This window comes from Triticum dicoccoides, chromosome 5B (assembly GCF_002162155.2).
Source record: "Triticum dicoccoides isolate Atlit2015 ecotype Zavitan chromosome 5B, WEW_v2.0, whole genome shotgun sequence".
NCBI lineage: Eukaryota > Viridiplantae > Streptophyta > Magnoliopsida > Poales > Poaceae > Triticum > Triticum dicoccoides.
In genome coordinates, this window is record NC_041389.1 from 631807912 (window position 1) to 631814814 (window position 6903).

The window sequence follows — 6903 nt, forward strand, 5'->3', positions numbered from 1 at the left end:
GGTTGCTTGTTTAATGATTCTATTTGATGATAGGAGTATTAAATATGCAGAGGCATTTAGTATTCAATGTGGAATAAATAATTTTAGTGATTTGTTACAGTAGAAAATGATAAGGTTTTGCATTGGTTTATACTAACCTATCTCACGAGTTCTTGTTGAGTTTGTTGTGAATGAAGCTTTTAATAAAAAGAAGAGAAACCATGATATGAGAGGAATTAAGGAGACACAAAAGTTCAAGCTTGGGGATGACCAAGGCACCCCAAGATAATATTTCAAGAAGTCTCAAGCATCTAAGCTTGGGGATGCCCCGCTAGGCATCCCATCTTTCTTCTTCAACAACTATCGGTTAGTATCGGTTGAGCCTAAGTTTTTGCTTCACATGAGTTGTGCTATCCTTGCAATGTAGTTTTCTTTAGCTTTGCTTGCTGTTTGAATAAAGTATCAAGATCTGAAATTATTAAATGAGAGAGAGTCTTTGCATAGTTTCATAATTATTTAGCTACTCAGTGATCTTCACTTATATCCTTTGGAGTAGTTTGTTGTTTGCCCTAGTGCTTCACTTATATCTTTTAGAGCACGATGGTGGATTTGTTTTAAAGAAACTATTGATCTCTCATGCTTCACTTAGATTATTTTGAGAGTCATTAATAGCATGGTAGTTTTCTTAATGTTAATATACTTAGTGTTCAAGATATGTGAAACTTTCTTTTGAGTGAATTGAATACTAAGATAAGTTTGATGCTTGATAATTGTTTTGACATATGGAGTTGATAATATCAAAGTCGTGCTAGTTGGGTGATTATGAATTTGAGAAATACTTGTGTTGAAGTTTGCAAGTCCCGTAGCATGCAAGTATGGTTAATGTTGTGTAACAAATTTTAAACATGAAGTGTACCTGGCTTGTGCATCCTTATGAGTGGCGGTCGGGGACGAGCTATGGTATTTTCCTACCAATCTATCCCCCTAGGAGCATGCGCGTAGTACTTGATTTTTAATGACTTCTAAATTTTTGCAATAAGTATATGAGTTCTTTTTACTAATGTTGAGTCCATGGATTATACGCACTTTTACCTTTCCGCCTTTGCTAGCCTCTTCGGTACCGTGCATTGCCCTTTCTCACCTTGAGAGTTGGTGCAAACTTCGCCGGTGCATCCAAACCCCATGATACGATACACTCTATCACACATAAACCTCCTTATATCTTCCTCAAAACAGCCACCATACCTACCTATCATGGCATTTCCATAGCCATTCCGAGATATATTGCCATGCAACTTTCCACCGTTCCGTTCATCATCATCATGACATACATTACTTTTGTCATATTGCCATTGCATGATCATGTAGTTGACATCGTATTTGTGGCAAAGCCACCATGCATTATTTTTCATACATGTCACTCTTGATTCATTGCACCATCCCGGTACACCGCCGGAGGCATTCATATAGAGTCATATCTTGTTCTAAGTTTCGAGTTGTAATCCTTATGTTGTAATCAATAGAAGTGTGATGATCATCATTATTAGAGCATTGCCCAAAGAAAAAAAAGAAAAAAAGAAGAAAGGCCAAAAGAAAAAAAAGGAAAGGCCCAAAAAAAGAAAAAGAAAAAAGGGCAATGCTACTATCTCTTTTGCCACACTTGTGCTTCAAAGTAGCACCTTGTTCTTCATGTAGTGAGTCTCATATATTGTGCTTCAAAGTAGCACCTTGTTCTTCATGTAGTGAGTCTCATAAGTTGTCTTTTCATACTAGTGGGAATTTTTCATTATAGAACTTGGCTTGTATATTCCTACGATGGGCTTCCTCAAATGCCCTAGGTCCTCATGAGCAAGCAAGTTGGATGCACACCCACTAGTTTTATTTTGTTGAGCATTCATAGCTCTAGTGCATCTGTTGCATGGCAATCCCTACTCCTCATGTTGACAACAATTGATGGGCATCTCCACAGCCCGTTGATTATCCTCGTCAATGTGAGACTTTCTCTTTTTTTTGTCTTCTCCACACAATCCCCATCATCATATTCTATTCCACCCATAGTGCACTATATCCATGGCCCACACTCATGTATTGCGTAAAGGTTGAAAAAGTTTGAGATTATTTGAGTATGAAACAATTGATTGGCTTGTCATCGGGGGTATAGAAGTTGGAAACATCTTTCTGTGACGAAAATGAAGCATAGCCTAACTATATGATTTTGTAGGGATGAACTTTCTTTTGCCATGTTATTTTGAGAAGACATGATTGCTTTGATTAGTATGCTTGAAGTATTATTATTTTTATGTCAATATGAACTTTTGTCTTGAATCTTTCGGATCTGAATATTCATGCCACAATTAAGAAGATTTACATTGAAATTATGCCAAGTAGCACTCCGCATCAAAAATTCTTTTTTATCATTTACCTACTCGAGGACGAGCAGGAATTAAGCTTGGGGATGCTAGATATGTCTCCAATATATCTATAATTTTTTATTGCTCCATGCTACTTTATCTACTGTTTTAGGCAATATTGGGCTTTATTATCCACTTTTATATTATTTTTGGGACTAACCTATTAACCGGAGGCCCAACCCAGATTTGCTGTTGTATGCCTATTTCAGTGTTTCGAGGAAAAGGAATATCAAACGGAGTCAAAACAGAACGAAATCAACTGGAGAAGTTATTTTTGGAAGGAAACCCACCTGATGGACTTGGACCCCACGTCAGAAGATACGGGAGGTGCTCACGAGGGTGGGGGCACCCCCCTGGGCGCGCCCCCTGCCCCGTGGGGCCCCGTAGCTCCACCGACGTTCTACTTTCACCCATATATACCTACGTACCCTAAAACTTCTAGAACAGAAAATAGATCGGGAGTTCCGCCGCCGCAAGCCTCTGTAGCCACCAAAAACCAATCGGGACCCTGTTCCGGCACCCTACCGGAGGGGGATCCCATCACCGGAGGCCATCTTCATCATCCCTGCGCTATCCATGATGAGGAGGGAGTAGTTCACCCTCGGGGCTGAGGGTATGTACCAGTAGCTATGTGTTTGATCTCTCTCTCTCTCTCTCTCTCGTGTTCTCTCTCGTGTTCCTCTATGACACGATCTTGATGTATCCCGAGCTTTGCTATTGTAGTTGGATCTTATGATGTTTCTCCCCCTCTACTCTCTTGTGATGAATTGAGTTTCCCCTTTGAAGTTATCTTATTGGATTGAGTCTTTATGAGAACACTTGATGTATGTCTTGCCGTGATTATCTGTGGTGACAATGGGATATCATGTTCCACTTGATGTATGTTTTGGTGACCAACTTGCGGGTTCCACCCATGAACCTATGCATAGGGGTTGGCACACGTTCTTGACTCTCCGGTAGAAACTTTAGGGCACTCTTTGAAGTACTTTTATGTCGGTTGGATGAATCTGAGATTGTGTGATGCATATCGTATAATCATGCCCACGAATACTTGAGGTGACAATGGAGTATCTAGGTGACATTAGGGTTTTGGTTGATTTGTATCTTAAGGTGTTATTCTAGTACGAACTCTTTTATAGATCAATCCGAACGAATAACTTTGAGGTGGTTTCGTACCCTACCATAATCTCTATGTTTGTTCTTCGCTATTAGTGGCTTTGGAGTGACTCTTTGTTGCATGTTGAGGGCTTGTCATATGTTCTATCTATGTTATTATTGTTGAGAGAACTTGCACTAGTGAAAGTATGAACCCTAGGCCTTGTTTCCTACCATTGCAATACTGTTTACGCTCAATTTTACCACTTGTTACCTTGCTGTTTTTATTATTTCAGATTACAAAAACCCATATCTACTATCTATTTTGCACTTGTATCTTCATCTCTTCGTCAAACTAGTGCACCTATACAATTTACCATTGTATTGGGTGTGTTGGGGACACAAGAGACTCTTTTTTATTTGGTTGCAGAGTTGTTTGAGAGAGACCATCTTCATCCTACGCCTCCTATGGATTGATAAACCTTAGGTCATCCACTTGAGGGAAATTTGCTACTGTCCTACAAACCTGTGCACTTGCAGGCCCAACAACGTCTACAAGAAGAAGGTTGTGTAGTAGACATCAAAGGCCCCATGCAATCAAATCCCCAAACATCAAATGGTTCAACAACAAGTGAATAATTCATAGGCATTTCTTCTCAGTGACCAATATTTCCAATTCTTTGACATCCATCACAAGATAAAGCAAACTTACGGGCATCCATGAAGAGAGTAGGCAAGTAAAAACCAGATTGCAATACCTTGTGAGCAGTTGTATCTCCTGCATGGTGTCCTCCATAAGCTTTGGAGTGAGATTTCCATAGGATTTGTCCTTGTTCATGCTCAGGTACATAACGTCTAATAATACCAACTCCTTCTTTATAAAGATGTGGGTCATCCCAAAAGTAATGTCTTAAATGGTCGAAGAATTTTTTCTTTTCTTGGTATGTGAAGCTAGGTGCTATATATTTAGCAACAATATAATTAGCATAATCAGCATACCAAGGAGTGTTATGATAAACATTTATTGCGGCTAATTGTTCATCAGGAAAACTATCATTAATAGGTTGTGGGTCATCAAGAATAATTTCTAGCCTAGACAAGTTATCAACCATGTGGTTCTCACCTCCTTTTCTATCAGTGATATGTAAGTAAAATTCTTGTAGCAAGAGAACCCACCAAATGAGTCTAGGTTTAGCATCTTTCTTTTCCATAAGATATTTTATAGCAGCATGATCGGTGTGAACAATAACTTTAGAATCAACAATGTACGATCTAAATTTATCACAAGCAAACACCACTGCTAAGAATTCTTTTTCAGTAGTAACATAATAGCGTTGGGCACTATCTAGAGTTTCACTATCATAATGAATAACATTTAATTCCATATCGACACTTTGTCCTTGATACGTCTCCAATGTATCTACTTTTCCAAACCCTTTTGCCCTTGTTTTGGACTCTAATTTGCATGATCTGAATGGAACTAACCTGGACTGACACTATTTTCAGCAGAATTGACATGGTGTTAACTTTTGTGCAGAAATAAAAGTTTTCGGAATGACCTGAAACTTCATGGAGTCACTTTTTGGAATTAATAAAAATACTGGTGAAAGAATCAACAGAAGGGGGCCCACACCCTAGCCATGAGGGTGGGGGCGCCCCCCAAGGGCGCGCCCCCTACCTCGTGGGCCCCCTGGAGCTCCACCGACCTCAACTCCAACTCCATATATTCATGTTCGGAGAGAAAAAAGCGGAGAGAAGGATTCATCGCGTTTTACGATATGGAGCCGCCGCCAAGCCTTGTTCTTCCTCAGGAGGGCTGATCTGGAGTCCATTCAGGGCTCCTGAGAGGGGAATCCATCTCCATTGTCATCATCAACCATCCTCCATCACCAATTTCATGATGCTCACCACCGTGCGTGAGTAATCCCATCATAGGCTTGCTGGACGGTGATGGGTTGGATGAGATTTACCATGTAATCGAGTTAGTTTTGTTAGGGTTTGATCCCCAGTATCCATTATGTTCTAAGATTGATGTTGCTATGACTTTGCCATGCTTAATGCTTGTCACTAGGGCTCGAGTGCCATGATTTCAGATCTAAACCTATTATGTTTTCATGAATATATGAGTGTTCTTGATCCTATCTTGCAAATTATAGTCACCTACTATGTGTTATGATCCAGTAACCCCGAAGTGACAATAATCGGGACCACTCCCGGTGATGACCATAGTTTGAGGAGTTCATGTATTCACTAAGTGCTGATGCTTTGGTCCGGTTCTCTATTAAAAGGAGGCCTTAATATCCCTTAGTTTCCAATAGGACTCCATCGCCATGGGAGGGTAGGACAAAAGATGTCACGCAAGTTCTTTTCCATAAACATGTATGACTGTATTCAGAATACATGCCTACTTTATATTGATGAACTGGAGCTAGTTCTTTGTCACCCTATGTTATAACTGTTACATGATGAATGACATCCGACATAATTATCCATCATCGATCCATTGCCTACAAGCTCTCATTTCATATTGATCTTTGCTAAGTTACTTCTCCGTTGCCACTATTACGATTGCTACAAAACTACTATTATTACTTTTGCCACCGTTACCGTTACTTCCATACTACTTTGCTACTAAATACTTTTTTGCAGACATTAAGTCTTTCATGTGTGGTTGAATTGACAACTCAGCTGCTAATACTTGAGAATATTCTTTGGCTCCACTTGTGTCGAATCAATAAATTTGGGTTGAATACTCTACCCTCGAAAACTGTTGTGATCCCCTATACTTGTGGGTTATCACTCCTAGAACAACACCGACAACATAATCACTAGCATCACACATAATTTCAAAAGGCAAGTTCCAATCAGGTCGTTGAACAATAGGTGCAGAAATTAAGGCTTTCTTAAGTGTTTCAAAATCTTCTACACAATCATCATCAAAAACAAATGGAACATCCTTTTGTAAAAGATTTGTAAGAGGCCTAGAAATTTTAGAGAAGTCTTTAATAAACCTCCTATAAAAACCAGCATGACCGAGGAAACTATGAATACCTTTGATATCTTTAGGACATGGCATTTTCTCAATTGCACCAACCTTAGCTTTATCCACCTCAACACCTCATTCAGAAATTTTATGTCCCAAGACAATACCTTCATTAACCATAAAGTGACACTTCTCCCAATTCAAGATGAGATTAGTTTGCTCGCATCTCTGCAAAACTCGATCAAGGTTGCTTAAGCAATCATCAAAAGAAGTTCTGTAAACGGAAAAATCATCCATGAAAACCTCAACAATCTTTTCACAAAAATCAGAGAATATAGCAGTCATACATCTTTGAAAGGTAGCAGGTGCATTACATAAACCAAAAGGCATACGTCTATAAGCATAAGTTCCAAAAGGACAAGTAAAGGTGATTTT